At 44.8% G+C, this 17362-nt stretch overlaps 1 long non-coding RNA gene across 1 annotated transcript in view; it reads right to left on the bottom strand.

Moving 5' to 3' along the window:
• Nucleotides 1-2149: 2149 nt before the first annotated feature.
• The window catches only part of LOC144325243 (uncharacterized), a 69246-nt gene continuing 54033 nt past the window's right edge, over nt 2150-17362 (bottom strand). The window contains exon 3 of the long non-coding RNA XR_013390535.1: nt 2150-2270. This is a non-coding gene — a long non-coding RNA (uncharacterized LOC144325243). The remainder of the gene's footprint in view (nt 2271-17362) is intronic.

The following is a 17362-nucleotide window of genomic DNA, read 5'->3' as shown; positions in this document are numbered from 1 at the left end:
CCCTCTCAGGTGGGCGCCATTGCCATTCTCAGAGAACGAGGGAGGTGTTCATGGTGAGTTCCAGAACCTCTTTTTTTTTTGGAGAAAAATAGCACTGGGTGTAAAGCTGAACCCAGGAGCACTTCCACACTTCTCTGTAGAGGCCTAATTTCCTCCACAAAATCAAGCCTGTTGTGGTTCCTTTGTGCTTCTGGTTATCTTGATTACTGGGTTCTGTTATCTCTCTCAAATTGGAATGGCTGATGGTTTGAGACAATTAAACATTAAATAAGTGTGCCGTTAATTAAGGCATAAAACTAGCTTTGAGGCATATTTCTACAGCTGTTTGTCTGGGTGTTTCAGATGAGATTTTCTCTATATTTGGTTACTCTCATTATAAGGCAATATATTGGAATTTTGGCGTGACTCACAACAGATCTGTTGCTGGTGAGTTAGAAGAAAAGACTCCTAAAACACCGTTAAGAGATAATTGAAGTTTTTTTATAATGTTGGTCCGTTCTGCTTAAAAAACAATCTTATTACACACAAAGTTATTCAATGATGTGCAGTAAGAACCTCCTACAGAGATAATGGCTCTCCCTCCCTTTTTAAACACTGGAGTATAATCAAAAGAATGTATTTTATACGGTTGTCTGAAAGGATGGCCGAATCAAAAACAAGCACCAGATTTCTCTTTTAGACTAATTTGCTGTGCAGCTACAAGGCTGTGCTCTCTGCTTTGAAGAAGGTTGTGTTGTCTATGTCAGATTCTCCCTTCTAAACAATGAAAACCCCCCGCTGCTCTTTTAATATTCTCATCTGGACTGCCTCATACCCTCCAAGTATCCCTACTTTTCCAGGGACAGTCTCAGAATTATGAAAGCCATCCCAGCTTCTGGTTTGATCCGGAAATATCTCCACTCCCCCTGCCAATGCCGCCTCTGCTGAGCTCGGGGAGGAAGAAGAGCTGGAACCCCTATTTGGGGACTTCCCTGGCTTTTCTGGCCCATGTAGGACCAGTCTGGATAGTTGGCCTTGGTGAAGATTTGACGTTTTCTCCCCGCAGACAGTTTTTGATCTGGGCTTCCATTGAAACGAGGCTGCATTTTAAGTACCGTATTTTTTGCTTTATAAGACTCACTTTTTCCCTCCTAAAAAGTAAGGGGACATGTGTGTGCGTCTTATGGAGCGAATGCAGGCTGCACAGCTATCCCAGAAGCCAGAACAGCAAGAGGGATTGCTGCTTTCACTGCGCAGTGATCCCTCTTGCTGTTCTGGCTTCTGAGATTCAGAATATTTTTTTCTTGTTTTCCTCCTCCAAAAACTAGGTGAGTCTTGTGGTCTGGTGCATCTTATAGAGCGAAAAATACGGTAGTATTTTAATCTTGTTTTTAAGTTGTATTTTAATCAATTGTTCTTATATCTGATATTAGCCACCCTGAGCCCAGTCTTGGCCGGGGAGGGCGGGGTATAAATAAAATAATATGGGCTTATCTCAGCTTTTGTTTATCAGAACATCAGAGTTCTATTGTATCAGACAAAAGGACTATCAAGTCTAGTGCCAGATTCCTTGACTGGAGAACCAGATGTCTATGGGAAGTCCACAAACTCGCCTGAGGGCAACAGTCGTCTCCTACTGCTGTCCCTCAGCTACTAGTATTTTGAGGCAGGCTGCATCTGATCATGGAAGTATCCACATGATTCTTAGTTTTCCTGTTTTTCACTCTGCACACATCCTTCCTCAAGTCTTGGTTTTTGCTGTCTTCCATCCCTTCACCTAAACCTTCCAGTTAATTTAGATAGTTGTGTAAGTTGCCAGACTTCCCTCGTCCAATCCCTATTTGTCTCAGAGCCACCTCCCATTTGTAGCCGTCAATTGGCTCCTATTGATAGGTGAGAGATTATTTCTTAGCATTTTGTGCTTCTGAAAAACACACCTCCACTGCCATTGGAATTCTCCCCAATGTGATCTCTGTGGTTTATGGGCCACTTTCATACATGCAATACTTGAAACGGAAAATCTAAGGCCACTGCCTGCCTCCCACCCGCATTCCCAGTAGCCATCAAACATCTCACTTGCATATAAACCATGTTAGTTGTAGTTGTTTATTTCAATAGGAGCAAGCTTTACAGAAGTAGAGGACAACCTATTTCATGAATCTCTTTCCAGCTTCCATCAATTCCAATAGCTTGGATCCTCCATATTGCAGAGGGTGCTTTCTTCTTTCTGCTGCATCATGACACGATGATCAATCAATAGGACCACCATGAATGTACCGTCTGTGCAACACCTTCAAACAACAAAAACACAACATAATGTGTCCTCAGTCAGTTGTCTCTCAGTGCTAGATCTCCTTTTCCTTAGTACTCCATCATAGTTGACGATACACGGTCTACTCTTTCTTGTCCAGGCTGATTGTTAACACCTGATGGTTGGGAGGTTATTTTTAACATCTTTCCTTGGGATATGCCTGTTCTTATTATATTTCACTCTACCAAACCTGTTGTTAACTGCCCTGAGCGTTGGGAAGAGGCAGAAGAAGAGAGGAAACAAATTAAGTCAATAAAAGGCACCAGAAGTTTAATGAATGCTAAATGGAAAAGTTGCCATGATGTATCCAGGGTACCAGCGATAGGAGAGCCAAGAGCCAATATTGATTTCCAGATATATATGATGAAGGATTTTCTGCCTAAGTGTCAATGACACAGTGCAGCTCCTGGGGCTCCCGCATGACCTCACACCTGGGGCAGTGTTACCAAAGTGAAGTCGTTTATGAGGTCATTTTGTATTACCTTCAAACTGTTTCATAGGAGGCCTCTATATATGCTGCCTCTCAAGGATGAAATACATGCAGTTTGTATCCAATCAGATACATTGGAATCACTTCCCTTTCAGGACATAGAAGTACCACATTCGGATCTCCTTCATTCAAGTTGATGTTACTGAGGTCGGGAGATGAAGGATTAGGCCATTGTAAGGTCAGTAATACTGTCCTTCTTATAGAATTATTTGCAACATTCCTTGTGATAGTGCAATGAAACTGAAAGGGGTTATAGAGAGGTCCCCCTGGACTTGGGTTGGTTGGAGGTTTTTATGCAGTTGTATTCTGCAATAATGGGATGTGGGTGGCGCTGTGGGTTAAACCACAGAGCTTAGGACTTGCCGATCAGAAGGTCAGCGGTTCGAATCCCTGCAACGGGGTGAGCTCCCGTTGCTACCCGGTCCCTGCTCCTGTCCACCTAGCAGTTCGAAAGCACATCAAAAGTGCAAGTAGATAAATAGGTACCGCTCCGGTGGGAAGGTAAACAGCATTTCCGTGCGCTGCTCTGGTTCGCCAGAAGCGGCTTAGTCATGCTGGCCACATGACCCGGAAGCTGTACGCCGGCTCCCTCGGCCAATAAAGCGAGATGAGTGCCACAACCCCAGAGTCGGTCACGACTGGACCTAATGGTCAGGGGTCCATTTACCTTTACCTTATTCTGCAATAATAGTGCGTTAGTGATGGGTTTATACTATCCACAGAGAATTCTGCTTTATTAGTTGTTCTGGTTCTCCAATTTTGCCACCCAGAGGGTAACCTTGCACTTTAGCACAACAAAAGAGGAGCACCTGCCCTTCCTGAAACCTTTTTTTTTTTGGGGGGGGGGGGTATAAAAAGTTGCATGATTTCAGCAGGAAACTGTGCGACATGCACCAACTCCAAATGAACCCATGGAATTCCTTCAGCCAATTTCATTGATTTTGGTTCACAGTGAAGGTTGAAATGATTTATTTATTGCTTGATTCTGGTTTGCAGGGAGCCGGTGAAGAACATTTCGTTGCTCTGCTCAATTCTGAGATTTCGCCATACGTTTCACTCACTGTTCCAAGCCCATCTCTGTAGCAGTAAGGACCAGAATCTGGCTTTTCCAACGAAGTTAAAGGTGAGATATATCGGGATGTTGATTTCTGCACATGGCACTATTCCCTGCTGTGGCACAGCAGGAGCACAAAAGGTGAATATCCTTCGCTGTGGTTTGTCGCTGCCCATATTGTGATTCAGTTGGATTGCAATTCTGGATGCGTGAAATCACACTTCATGTGTGATATGGCTGATGCTGACCTTTAAAGCCCTAAACGGCCTCGGCCCAGTATACCTGAAGGAGCGTCTCTACCCCCATCATTCAGCCCAGACACTCAGGTCCAGCTCTGAGGGTCCTCCCACCAGATGTCAAGGAAACTATCTGACCTTTAGAAGACATCTGAAGGTAGCCCTGTTTAGGGAAGTTTTTAATGGTTGATGTTTTATTGTGTTTTTAATGTTCTGTTGGGAGTTGCCCAGGGGGCTAGGGAAACCCAGCCAGGTGGGCGGGGTATGAATGTATGTATGTATGTATGTATGTATGTATGTATGTATGTATAAATAAATAAATATTATTGATCATGTTGAGCAGGATGACCATGGAATGCCACAGCGAAAGGATTATACTGGAACGGCGCAGCGAAAGATTGGCCATTCTCCAAAGGCTGAAACCCATTTCGTACCGAGAAACGGGAGTGAGGAGGTACAAGGGAGCTTGGGTAACATATTGTGGCCTGGTTTATGTAAGAATAACATTGTGCTGTGGCCTGCTTGCATTTCAGTGTATGTGGAAACGGTTTGTCTTCTTTCCATTGCTCTTTGGTTCGGGATTCTGCTTCTACAAGCAATGCACCAGAGCTGGCACTGCCTGATGGAATCATCTTGGAGGGAGGTTGCAGTTGGGTGGTTTTTCGCTTTGGTTTTTTTGAATGATACAGAAAAAGTGAGGAAATGCCAAAATGGACAGATTTGCTCATCCCCAACGGACTCGCAGGGGATGAGCAAATCTGTCCATTTTGGCATTTCCTCCCTAACGGACTTGCAAGGGGCGCGGGTGGCACTGTGGGTTAAACCACAGAGCCTAGGACTTGCTGATCAGAAGGTTGGCGGTTCGAATCCCCACAACGGGGTGAGCTCCCGTTGCTTCTCCCTGCTCCTGCCCACCTAGCAGTTCGAAAGCACAAAGTGCAAGTAGATAAATAGGTACCGCTCCGGCGGGAAGGTAAACGGTGTTTCCGTGCACTGCTCTGGTTCACCAGAAGTGGCTTAGTCATGCTGGCCACATGACCCGGAAGCTGTACGCCGGCTCCCTCGGCCAATAAAGCGAGATGAGCGCCACAATCCCAGAGTCGGCCGCGACTGGACCTGATGGTCAGGGGTCCCTTTACCTTTACCTTTAACGGACTCGCAGTGGCTCTTCGGGGTTTCAGGCAGGGGGTCCTTGGCAGCCCTCCCTGGAAACACCAGGATTTGAACCCGGTTCCTTTGGCAATGCAGTCATGTACTGCTGAGCTATGGGTTCCCCTCCCTGTAAGGTTCCCCTCTCTTGCCACAAAAAAAAAACCACACAATTTCAGCTTTCTTTTCTCAGGGTTTTCAAAAGAATCCGCAGGAAGCGCAACTCTCTTGCCTCAGAAGGAAAATGGGATTCCAAAACCTGGAAGGAGACTTGCTCCCAGAAAAGTTGGGGGGCGAAAAGCAGTGGATCGGAAGACCTGATGCAGCCTTGCTGTAGTGAGTGTGCTCATCGGCCAAGTGAAGTGAGGCCTTTGGTTTAACTTGCCGATGCTCGCACATGTTCAGTGTGTATCATAGCATCGTAGAGTTGGAAGGATGTGTGGTTGTCTCATAGGGGGTCGAACCTGCAACCTCGCCATTATCAGCACCACACTTGAACCAACTGAGCTGCAGTTTTGTTTGTTTGTGTGTAGCACAAATGGCCTTATTCGGATTTAATTCTGCTCCCTCAGTGGCCAAGCGAGACACGGGCATGTCACTTTAAATCGTAGCCAAGCTTAAATAAAAAACGGGACCAAGTGAATTGCAGCAAGCAGATCCAGTTAGGGATCCAGTTTATTAACTACAGTGGTACCTCTGGTTGCAAACGGGATCCGTTCCGGAGGCCCGTTCGCAACATGAAAAGAGCGCAACCCACAGCGGTGCGTCTGCGCATGCGCGGGTTGTGATTCGCTGCTTCTGCGCATGCACGTGATGCCATTTCACACTTCTGCGCATGCGTGAGCGGCGAAACCCAGAACTTCCGGTACTTCCGGGTCGCCATGGGACGTAACCTGAAAGAATGTAACATGAAGCGGACGTAACATGAGGTATGACTGTACAGTGGTACCTCAGGTTAAGTACTTAATTCGTTCCAGAGGTCCGTTCTTAACCTGAAACTGTTCTTAACCTGAAGCACTACTTTAGCTAATGGGGCCTCCCGCTGCTGCCGCGCGATTTCTGTTCTCATCCTGAGGTAAAGTTCTTAACTCGAGGTAATATTTCTGGGTTAGCGGAGTCTGTAACCTGAAGCGTATGTAACCCGAGGTACCACTGTATTGCAATAGGACAGAGCCCAGTTTAATGGGGTTTTGACATATTCTGAATGTCACAGAATCACTGACGTGTTGAGTTGGAAAGGAGCACTGCAATGCAGGAATCTTTCACTCAAACCCATGACCCTGGGATGAAGGGTCTCATGCTCTAGCAACTGGTTGTTCTGGCTGAACCACCAGTTTAAAAAAGTCTGTCCCGAACAAAGCTTATATAGTGGCTCAAACACAGCACACAAAGAGTCAGGATTCTTCTACATACATCGAGAAAGGCTACAGGTCATGAGAAGTAAAACACACATGGCTCCATACTGGCAACCTCACCCCCACAATTACCTTGGGGTGCCCCTTAACTGCTCAGGCCATTGGGGTCTCAAATGTCCTCCTTTATCACTGTTTCCTTAGCATCCAGGCCTTCGAGAGGGTTGTTGACATTCCTGTCCCTATCTGTTCCTTGGAAGCTCTCAAGGCGATTGTGGCGCTAACTCACGGCAGACATAGCAAAACATCCTGCCATTTGCCCCACTTCCAGGGTCAGATAGGGAAAGGGAACGCAGCGCAGGAGTCATAAAATGCAGGCCTGCAAAATCGAAGCCTAATGCCAAAGATTCGATACCATTAATATTGGAACATTAAAAGCAAAACAAAAAAACCAAACCCCTGGTTTCTAATTCCTTACATCAAAGTGGTAAGAATTATATTGTAAAACAGCATCTCCCTTGCAGATTGAGATTCCAGAATAAAAACTGGTATGCATAAACCCACAATGCAGTTTTGCATTCCAGACCCGAGTTTGAATCCTGTCCGGGTTTTCAGAGGGGCTATGAAAGATACAAAAATGTACCATAATGCAACATTTCCACTGAGCGCTGAGATATTACAGTGATGTTTGGTGGGTGTGCTTAGGACATAATCCTCAAATCGGCATTTGGAATCGAGTTCAACTTCCCACAACACTTGCTTTATGGGGTGAAGGAGATAAGGCCTAAAGTAAACACTGTGGAGAGCGGAATGTGCAATATGGTATCTTGAGTGAGTTAGCTCAAATGCTGTGCCATACTAGTCTCTATAGCTTTATTCTCTTTTTGCCAAATTATAAGAAGGCAGTTAACTTAATTTTTTTTACTGCAAACATTACAGTGGCACCTAGGTTCTCAAATTTAATCGGTTCTGGAAGTCCGTTCCAAAACCAAAGCGTTTCAAAACCAAGGTGCCCTTTCCCATAGAAAGTAATGCAAAACGGATCAATCCCTTCCAGTCTTTTAAAAACAACCCCTAAAACAGCAATTTAACATGAATTTTACTATCCAACAAGGCCATTGATCCATAAAATGAAAGCAATAATCAATGTACTGTACTATAAAATAAATAAGACAGTATTGTAGATGATAAAAATTAAAAAAAAAAAAATTCTTACCTGCATTGATGATAGTCATTGTCCATTTCTGCATTCACACAATCAATCAATTAATCAGTAGCTGAACTGGGTTCCACACAGTCACAAAAAGAAATTAACCGAAAAAGCCTCAAAAACAAAAACACAAAATAAATAGCAGAAACAAAAATGGCAAACTTAATCCGTTCTGGAAGTCTGTTTGACTTCCGAAATGTTTGAAAACCAAGGTGCAGCTTCTGATTGGTGCCTGGAAACAATCGCTGACAGCCGGCTTCCGAAAAACATTCGAAAAACGGAACACTTACTTCTAGGTTTTCGGCATTTGGGAACCAAGGTGTTTGAGAACCAAGGTACCACTGCATTTGCTTTCATGGTCAAATTACAGCTGGAAAAAGTGATTGCTGGTGGGGGGGGGGACTTGGAAAATAGTAAGGGGAGGGGGGAAAGGGTTCAATCTCCCTTCCCTGTGCACTCTAGTCCTGATGCAGATCGGGGTGCATTTTCTGAAAAGTGAAGTGGTCAAATTCACATGTAACACTAAACCTTGGGTGGGAGACCTTTCTGGTTCGGGTTCCAAAGAACGTTCACAAACTGGAACACTCACTTGCGGGTTTGCGGCGTTTGGGAGCCAAAAGGATTGAGTCGCAAAGTGTTCGACTTCCGAGGTACGACTGTACTTTCTTGTTTTCCTTCCGCAGCTCCTATCTCGAATCCTGCCCATGATTTCATGTGACTGTAGTGTTTCTTTCAAATAGTCCACAAAGGGCCTCCGTTCTTCTATAAAATGTTCATTATTTTGATCCCATAATTGTTATGTTCTCACCCTGGGCCAGCAGCGGGATACTGTAGATAGTTATGCAAATAAGGGATCGAAAGTGACGTTCAGTGATTAGATAGTTTTAGAAAATTGTTACAGTTACGTTGTACTGGAGCTCTATATAAGCAGGCTGACTGAACCCTTCAGTTCAGTTCTGTCCTGGCCTGTGAATAAACAAGAGCTGTTTGAAGAATCGCTGTGTCATCTGATATGTTCACCCACAACTTAACATTAATACTGCTGTCAGCTTTGTAAATTCCACATAGTCCATTACTTTTTAAAATCCATGTGGTTGTAGTGATGAGACTGAGAACAGCACTTGGTCTTGTTTTCGTTCTCTATGTGGGGAAAGCCTTCCCACTGCACTTTCAGTGGTCTATCTGCCTTGAGCATGTGAGTCCACAAGGAATGCAGTCATTCTCCTGCTGTCCCCGCAGCAAACCTTTAAGCTGGGTCTGGGGAGGACAACCCATTTCTTACCAACTTGATAGTGCATGTTATACAAATCCAAAGCATCAAGCTCCTCCTTGATTCCTCTGGACCTCTGTGCTAACAATGTCATCTGTCTCTAATAGGTAAAGACTTGCCTGATCAAAATCCTTTAATTGAACAATGTTGTTTTGAAACTCCTCCACCAATGGAACCCAACGCTAACATTGTGATGTGCCCAGATCAGAAGCCACTTGTTCTAGGTATGTTCGGGTCTTGGGTGCATTTTTTCTTGAAAAGTAAGCTAGCTAGCAGCAGCAATATGGCTCCCTCTAAGCTCCATGTAGGGATGTGGGTGGCGCTATGGTATAAATCACTGAGCCTCTTGGTTTGCTGATCAGAAGGTTGGCGGTTCGAATCCCTGTGACGGGGTGAGGTCCCGTTGCTCGGTCCCTGCTCCTGCCAACCTAGCAGTTCGAAAGCACACCAGTGCAAGTAGATAAATAGGTACCACTGTGGTGGGAAATTAAACGGTGTTTCCGTGCACTGCTCTGGTTTTGGTGTTCTGTTGCACCAGAAGAGGCTTAGTCATGCTGGCCACATGGCCCAGAAAAACTGTCTGCGGACAAGGGCTGGCTCCCTCGGCCTGTAAAGCGAAGTGTGCGCCGCAACCCAGAGTCATCTGCGATTGGACTTAACTGTCAGGGGTCCTTTACCATTTTAAGCTCCATTTGGAGATGGGGCACATGATCTGTTGAGAAGAGGCACAGAGGTCCATGATGGAAGAGGACTCTGCATCAGGTGGTCAGAGACACAGTTGTCCTTGCGGTAGCTGTTTAGCATTGCAGTCAAGGATGACTTCAGCTTTGAGGGCGTCCTCAGCATGGCGTCTTCTCCATGGAGGGCATCCGCCAATATTACTGGTGGGCTTGTTGCCGAAATTAATATTACTCTATTTGAAGCAACAGGAAGCATGAGAACTGACTCCTTTTGGAATAAATCATTGTCCAGACCCATAAAAATATTATTCAAACTTTTACTCTAAAATAGAATACGTCAAATGTTCTCTTCTAAATGTGGAACTGAAGTTGGGGAAATGGAAGGACCTAGTAAGTTTTGGGGCCTCAGAGAGCGTAAAGCGAGTAAGTGAGCAATTTTCTCAGTCTTACCTGCTGTTGTTCCTGGATATGGCCTTTTAAGTGGTGGCACCCCAGTTATAGAATGCCCTTTCTAGAGAGCATTTCCTGGGGCCTACACTGTTGGCAGTGTACACTTGAGAGTCCCATGGACTGCAAGAAGATCAAACCTCTCCATTCTTAAGGAAATCAGCCCTGAGTGCTCACTGGAAGGACAGATCCTGAAGCTGAGGCTCCAATACTTTGGCCACCTCATGAGAAGAGAAGACTCCCTGGAAAAGACGACAGAGGACGAGATGGTTGGACAGTGTTCTCGAAACTACAAACATGAGTCTGACCAAACTGTGGGAGGCAATGGAAGACAGGAGTGTCTGGCGTGCTCTGGTCCATGGGGTCACGAAGAGTCGGACACGACTAAATGACTAAACAACAACAACACTGTTGTCATTTCAGTTATTCCAGAGATTCATGCTATGGGCTGACAGTTCTTTTCTCCCCTCCCTTTCGTTTCAAAATAGTGATATTGTGAAGTAATAATAACTACCATCCCTTTATTTATCTTCCAAGAATCTAAGGTATTTTTAATTTTTTTCTTCAGAAAACCTTGCCTTTATATATAGTTGACAGTCTGCAAACATTAAAATGACTGCATTTGTATATATATATTTAAAAAACCTGATGTGTGAGATGTAAGTATATATGCACTGAAAATGCAGTTTGAGAACTGTGTTTTATTTCAGTTAGCTGAACGTTTTAAAGTGTTTTTCTAGTTCAATGATTGTAAAGAGCAGCATGTATGTTGCTTTCACATTTACCTTAACCTATTTTGCCCAAATATTTACTCGACATTTGAGACCTTTAAATTCTTTTAACAATTCTCTCTCTCTCTCTCTCTCTCTTTCTCTCTCTCTCTCTTTCACCATCCTGAGAACTTGGTTGTAGGGTGATCTATAAATATTGCTAATAAAATAAATGGAGGAAATATAGAACATGGGAAAGTAAGAAATTGCAACCAGCCTTAGGAAGCTACTTTGCCCCTCAGGCCCAGTAATGTCTACTCTGATTGACAGCATCTCTCCAGGGTCTCAGATGAAGAAGAGCCTCTCTCATCACCTGATCTCTGATCCTTTTAAATGGAAGGGGCCAGAGACTGAGCCGCACTCCGCTTGTGTGCAGAGCATGTTCTCTGACGCTGAGCTACAGACCCTTGGCCCTTAATAGAGATGCTTATTGAGGTGGGGACGCGGGTGGTGCTGTGGGTTAAACCACAGAGCCTAGGGCTTGCCGATCAGAAGGTTGGCAGTTCAAGTCCCCGCGACGGGGTGAGCTCCCATTGCTCGGTCCCTGCTCCTGCCAACCTAGCAGTTGGAAAGCACGTCAAAGTGCAAGTAGATAAATAGGTACCACTCCAGCGGGAAGGTAAACGGCATTTCCGTGCACAGCTCTGGTTCGCCAGAAGCGGCTTAGTCATGCTGGCCACATTAGCCGGAAGCTGTACACCGGCTCCCTCGGCCAGTAAGGCAAGACGAGCGCTGCAACCCCAGAGTCGGTCACGACTGGACCTCAGGGGTTCCTTTACTTTTACCTTTATTGAGGTGACATTTTACTTTTGATAGTTATAGAAGTGCAGCAGATGAAGAGCTACAGCAGTCCATCTCTCCTCGGAGCCGGGACACTGAGAACCAACCCAGTTTCTCTTGCATTCCAACATGCAGGTAGGTTAGCTGAGTAGTTTTAGAGAAGAAGTGGGGGAACTTTGGTCCAGCTGGATGTTGTTGGGTGATAACTCCTTTGCCACCATCCCTGATTATGGACCATTTGCTGGTTGGGGTAGATAGGAGTTGGGGCCACAAATTCCCTACCCCTGGTTTAGGGAAACAGGGAGAGCATGCATCTTCTCAGTGTTCTTCCCTTAATCAAGTTCTCTAATTTGAAAAAACCTGAAGATAATGGCCACTGGTCCCATCACCTACTGGCAAATAGATGGGGAAGAAATGGAGGCACTGAGAGATTTTACTTTCTTGGGCTCCATGATCACTGCAGATGGTAACAGCAGCCACAAAATTAAAAGATGCCTGCTTCTTGGGAGAAAAGCAATGACAAACCTAGACAGCATCTTAAAAAGCAGAGACATCCCCTTGCCAACAAAGGTCCGTGTAGTTAAAGCTATGGTTTCCCCAGTAGTGATGTATGGCAGTGAGAGCTGGACCATAAAGAAGGCTAATCGCCGAAGAATTGATGCTTTTGAATTATGGTGCTGGAGGAGACTCTTGAGAGTCCCATGGACTGCAAGAAGATCAAACCTATCCATTCTTAAGGAAATCAGCCCTGAGTGCTCATTGGAAGGACAGATCCTGAAGCTGAGACTCCAATACTTTGGCCACCTCATGAGAAGAGAAGACTCCCTGGAAAAGACCCTGATGTTGGGAAAGATGGAGGGCACAAGGAGAAGGGGATGACAGAGGACGAGATGGTTGGACAGTGTTCTCGAAGCTACCAGCATGAGTTTGACCAAACTGCGGGAGGCAGTGGAAGACAGGAGTGCCTGGCGTGCTCTGGTCCATGGGGTCACAAAGAGTCGGACACGACTAAACGACTGAACAACAACAATTTGAACCACAACCTTCCCAAAAGACGAATATTGCATGCATTGGTAGATGTATATGAGAACCATCAACAGTAAATTGATTGTGTGAACGGGCTTCAACAGGCTTTAATTGGAAGTATAAACACTCATTTATCTTCAGTTGGACGGAAGGATGAAAGAAGTCTGTGAACTTGCCAAGGGACTGATAAGGTTCATTACTGAGTCACCTTCAGTTCGACAGACCACTCTTCTTCTCAGGCTCAGAGGGAAAATGGTGAAAACAGGTTATTTATTGGGATGGTGATTTTTGCCGCTGTTGTTAAAGTTGCAAAACAAAAAAAGCACGGGACGGAGGGATGGAGAAATTTCTGCAGAGCAGAAACAGTGCTGCGTGTGACAACTACAGGACTGAACAAAAAGTGATGCCCTCTTGGACCCCTAGTCACAATTATAAAAACAAGCAAAACTGCTCCACCCATCTCCTTTCTACCTATAAAGGATGGGACCCTTGCTTTCCTAAGTAAACAAATCCTAAATAAATAAAGCCAAAATCTGCAGCAATGTTGATAACAGGAAGAGAGCATACGTAGACTTGTTTGCTCATGTTTGCCTTTTTCAGGCGTATACATGCTCCATTTACAATTGCTCAGAAATCATATATTTCCATGATTTCCACTTGAATTTATATCTTCTCAGGAGACCATCCAAGGCCTGTCATGAAGATGTTGGCTTTTCTGACCCTAATATTCTTGTTGGGCATCTTTTCTGGTATGTTCCTCAAAGAGCTAGCCTAAGCACATTTTTTTTGTTATATAACCTGCAGAATATATTTGTGATGTGCATTTATTTGTAATGTGTATCAAATATAGACTGCTAAAAACGGATCCATTGAGACCTTGACTTCTACTAAGTCACACTTATGTGTGCTGTATGTCTATGTGCATGCACACACAAGAGTGAATTTGTGTGTGGTGGCCATGCATAAATATCTAGGGTGTTCACATGTGGGTGGGTGACTCGCGACGGGAAGGCAAAAAGTGAGGCGGAATGGCTGGCGCCACGGTATCTTAAACCGCACTCCACGCCCCCTCCAAGCCGCCCGGTTGGGCGCTTACCTGTGGGCGTGGTGCGCCAGCCAGGTGAGTGGGGCAGGGGGCATAACGCTCCTGCGTGACGCATGAAATCGCGTCCCGCCCACAACACCTCCCCTCCTTGAGGAGGAGAGGCCTTTTCTGATTGGTTCAGAAAGCCATTAATGTGGTTCATGTTTCCTTCTAGGATTTCTGTACGGCTTGTGCAACCCCTCTGATATCTTCAAGCAGGTGATGAAGGTACAGCTGAGGTAAAACAACTTTCTCAGTGGATGTACGGCACACAGTCATTTTGAATTCAGCCCGAGGCAAAAACACGCAAATGCAGTTTGATTCTCTTCGATGAGCTTAGCAGAGGCAAAGATGAAAACCCATGCTCCAAGGATGGGGGCGTGTGGCTCTTCAGATCTTGTTGGTCTCCAACCAGCATCAGCTGCAACCAGAATGGTCCATGATCAGGGATGATGGGAGATGTAGGCCAGCCACATCTGGAGGGCCAGATGTTCACCACCCTTGGATAAGGCCAGTATGGGGGACCTGTGGGCCTCCAGATGTTGCATCGTTCCTTACTATTGGCCCTACAGTGTGGGCCTGATGGAAATTTGAAGTCCAGTGCTCTCTAGAGGGCCAGAGGTAATAATAATAATAATAATAATAATAATAATAATAATAATAATAATAATAATAATAATAATTTATTATTTATACCCTGCCCATCTGGGCGGCTTCCAACTGAATATTGAAAACAGTACAGCATCAAACATTAAAAACTTCCCTAAAGAGGGCTGCCTTCAGATGACTTTTAAAAGTAAAATAGTTGTTTATTGCTTTGACATCTGCTGGGAGGGCGTTCCACAGGGCAGGCGCCACTACCGAGAAGGCCCTCTGCCTGGTTCCCTGTAACCTTCTCACAATGAGGGAACCACCAGAAGGCCCTCGGCGCTGGATCTCAGTGTCCGGGCTGAACAATGCGGGTGGAGACACTACTTCAGGTATACTGGACCGAGGCCGTTTAGGGCTTTAAAGGTCAGCACCAACACTTTGAATTGTGCTCGGAAATGTACTGGGAGCCAGCTCTGCCATAATCCATGGGTTAGATTTGAATGGCGATATCTGTACCTCCTAAAACGCAAGCTGATAATTGCACAGCAAGGCAGAAGGTGGTTCTTGTAAAAGTCTGGTGATTTCTGCACACACCCACACCCACCCACCCACACACCATAAGAAAGAAGCACGGTTATACTCTGATAAAGATGCAACTCAGGTCCCGGCTGGCAACTCAACAGCAAGTTTGTTAAAATATAGTAGGAAGAGAGATTGATGTGTCTGCAACCTTGGGCAGGCTGCACAGGGAAAGAATATTTTAGCACTGACCTTCCTGTCAGTGTGAATGAAAAAGAAATCTGGTTTGTAGTAGGTGTTGTTTGGCAGAAAAGGCCCTCATCCCTCACTTGCAATGAAAGGTGTCAGGAAGCATGAGGAAATCGATAGTAAAACAAGGAATTAATACGGCTCTCCAATCACTGGCACAAGGCAAATGACCATTTTAATGCGTCCGATATATAGATCTGGAAATTCAGATACAAATTCCCTATGATGTGTGACCCCTGGAAAAATAAGTCTAATATCTATCCCTCTCTGCTTCTAAAATTTGATGATATTCTGATTTGTTCTTTTTTTTTTTAAGAAGAGCAAATTCCCCACCCCACCCCACAGGACCCTACAACCACACAATTCATCCTTTGACCCCATGGTGAGCTATTTTGCTTAGGCTTAAGCAATATTGTGGATATTTTGATTGTTTTGCACGTTTCTGCTTAGTCGCCAGAATGAGGCCCTTCAGCAGAATCTTCAGAAACAGATCAGTACTTTCCGTCAGAACGTCGTTGGTCTCCAGAGCCTCGTAGATGCCCTCGGAAGTGTCCATGGACACTGGGAGTCCCAGAAGGTGAGGGTCACCTGAGCTACAATTTATTTACGCTTCTGACTTATAATAACTAATTATCAGTTATCACTGGCTAGCAGTCAATCAGGTAATGCATCCCTCTGAAAGTGAACTGACCAATCAAAGAAATTTGCCCACGTAAGCCAAGACGGGCACAATATGTTGATTAAAATGTCTTGTAACAATTTTAGTCATGAAAAAAGACATTCAATTTGGCCATCTCAGAAAAAATCTGCAGGCAATAATATTTTGATGGTGTTTATAAAAACAGTATTTACTAGAAAATCTTCAAAATCCAAATATTTCCCACACAGATCATATTGGTGTACATAGCCTACTGAGAATCACATACAATCAGGGATAATAAAAATGAATACTTTGTGATATAATTGATATGATGGTCTTTTTGTATTTATAGTGTCAGTGTTAGCTGCCTGTGTCCTTGTGGAAAAGTGGGATATGAGTTTAATAAATAAATGAATCCTTCACAGTCCTAAGAAATCACCCAAAGAGAAGAGCCTTGTGCTACTCTTATGAAGATTTTTGCAAAATGCCTTCTCTCCACAGTCAGCCATAAACAGGGCTATCAATGCTGGTAGAGGTTAAGGGTGACAGTGAAGAAGAAGAAGAAGAAGAAGAAGAAGAAGAAGAAGAAGAAGGGGAAGAAGGGGAAGAAGAAGGGGAAGAAGAAGGGGAAGAAGAAGAAGAATTAATACCTCACTGATCTGGCTGGGTTGCCATCCATCTATTCTAAGTCAGCTCTGCTGGTTGTTAAGTTCTTGGCCCCACTCATGGTGGGATGAAAGTTAAATTTGTTGTTGTTGTTTAGTTGTTTAGTCGTGTCTGACTCTTCGTGACCCCATGGACCAGAGCAGGCCAGGCACTCCTGTCTTCCACTGCCTACCGCTGTTTGGTCAGACTCATGTTTGTAGCTTCGAGAACACTGTCCAACCATCTCGTCCTCTGTCGTCCCCTTTCCCAACATCAGGGTCTTTTCCAGGGAGTCTTTTCTTCTCCTGAGGTGGCCAAAGTATTGGAGCCTCAGCTTCAGGATCTGTCCTTCCAGTGAGCACTCAGGGCTGATTTCCTTCAGAATGGATCGGTTTGATCTTCTTGCAGTTCATGGGACTCTCAAGAGTCTCCTCCAGCACCAGAATTCAAAAGCATCAATTCTTTGGCGATCAGCCTTCTTTATGGTCCAGCTCTCACTTCCATACATCACTACTGGGAAAACCATGGCTTTAACTATACGGACCTTTGTTGGCAAGGTGATGTCTCTGCTTATGAAGAAAATAACTCAATACTTCTGGTATGGATGCACCAAAGTCATAATGTTCCTCCTCTACTTGGTGGTTCCCCTCATTTTCCTCCACTGATCCCTGACTGCTTTGTTGAAGCTTCTCCCTCACCACAACCCGCACTTCCAGACATTGTATATTCCCCACTTGGCCACATCAACCAGGGGGAAAGACTCAGGATGGGAGAAGAGAAATTATTTCTATAACCTGCAGTAATGGGCATGTGTTTGCATAGCGGCATGTGGGCTCTCTCTCCTACACCTCAATTGTATATTTTTTTGTGACAGCATCTC

Source organism: Podarcis muralis, chromosome 1 (assembly GCF_964188315.1).
Source record: "Podarcis muralis chromosome 1, rPodMur119.hap1.1, whole genome shotgun sequence".
Taxonomy (NCBI): domain Eukaryota; kingdom Metazoa; phylum Chordata; class Lepidosauria; order Squamata; family Lacertidae; genus Podarcis; species Podarcis muralis.
This window is presented reverse-complemented; position numbering and strand designations above follow the sequence as displayed.